The sequence below is a fragment of the Apium graveolens genome, chromosome 7 (genome assembly GCF_009905375.1).
Source record: "Apium graveolens cultivar Ventura chromosome 7, ASM990537v1, whole genome shotgun sequence".
Taxonomy (NCBI): Eukaryota; Viridiplantae; Streptophyta; class Magnoliopsida; order Apiales; family Apiaceae; genus Apium; species Apium graveolens.
This window is the reverse complement of record NC_133653.1, coordinates 202,640,466-202,641,859: the sequence shown is the minus strand read 5'-3', so window position 1 is coordinate 202,641,859 and position 1,394 is coordinate 202,640,466.

The following is a 1,394-nucleotide window of genomic DNA, read 5'->3' as shown; positions in this document are numbered from 1 at the left end:
GAGTTCTGTGTTGTGGATGATTAATTGAATGAACTGCTTCTGCTTCTTTTAATCAATCAACTGAATAGAATTGAACTGGCAAGACAATCCTGAGATCAGCAAGACAATCGGTAGGACTATCCTTAGAACTAGCAAGACAATCAGAATGAACTAGCAAGACTTTCGGTATGACAATCAATTGTTATACCGATTGTCATAGTAGTTCAAACAGATTGTTTTTGCTGAAAATAAATAGATTTAAATCCTATAAAAATTCTGGTAAGACAATCCTTTTGAATTAGCATGACTTTCGGTATGACTATTGATTGTCATACCGATTGTCATACTAATACAATCAGTTGTCTTGTTGAATTAAAACAGATTTTTAAACCAATTTAAATTCTGAAAATTCTTAATACTAATTCAGAATTAATTAATCAATTAATTTAATTAATCAAATAAATTAATCTTTTACAGATATAATTTATTTTCTTAATTAAATTATATGACTTAATTAATTAATAGAGAATTAATACTAATCTTGAACAGCATCTATTCTTCTGTATATCTTCTGAAAATCACTGAAATATATGAATCAATTCCACCACTTCAATGTTGACACTCGATGTACTGTCTGGTTCATGAGTGACTAACTTCCGTGACGTTTCTTCATGTCTTGACTTTGATACTTTGATTTTCTTCAGATTAAATCCTTGTAATTAATTGATACTCTGACGAGATCTCTGTCACTTGATTAAATCCACGATCTTGATTTATATCACTGAGGCTTGATCAATTTCTTGAACTTCTTCCAGTGAATTAACTCCTCTAGTCTGTAGATGAACCTTGTTTCTGATTCCTCTGACAGATGTTACTTTGCGAGATCTCTCTGACGATAGATCCACTATTTACTTATTACATTCTTATTTGAGTTGAGTTGAATCCTCGAATATACAAATAGGCTATGACATATGACTTACAATCTCCCCCTATTTGTTTGTTAGACAATAACACACAAATACCTAGAGGATAACTCAACTAACAAATAAGAAAAAGATATAAAAAGAAATGCAAAGTAAATAGTAGAAAAGTTCTGGACTAGATTTAACATTTTTCAGATTCCAAGTAGATGTTCCTCTAGACTGAACATATCTTCAAGTAGTTCCATCTTCATTTGTACAACCACATTTCCTGTTGAAAAGCACATATCTCTCTTGCTTCTCCCCCTATGAGAATCAACTGATTAAAGAAGATCACCTTCGTTTACCACCTCTCCCGTACAATAGGATCCGCAGATAAAAACCAATGGTACTCCCCTTTTGAAAACAGCTTCTTCCCTTACTAGAAAATCACCTTGTGTTTACCACCTCTCCCGTACAATAGGATCCGTAGTTACAAACAACAATGGTGTGGTG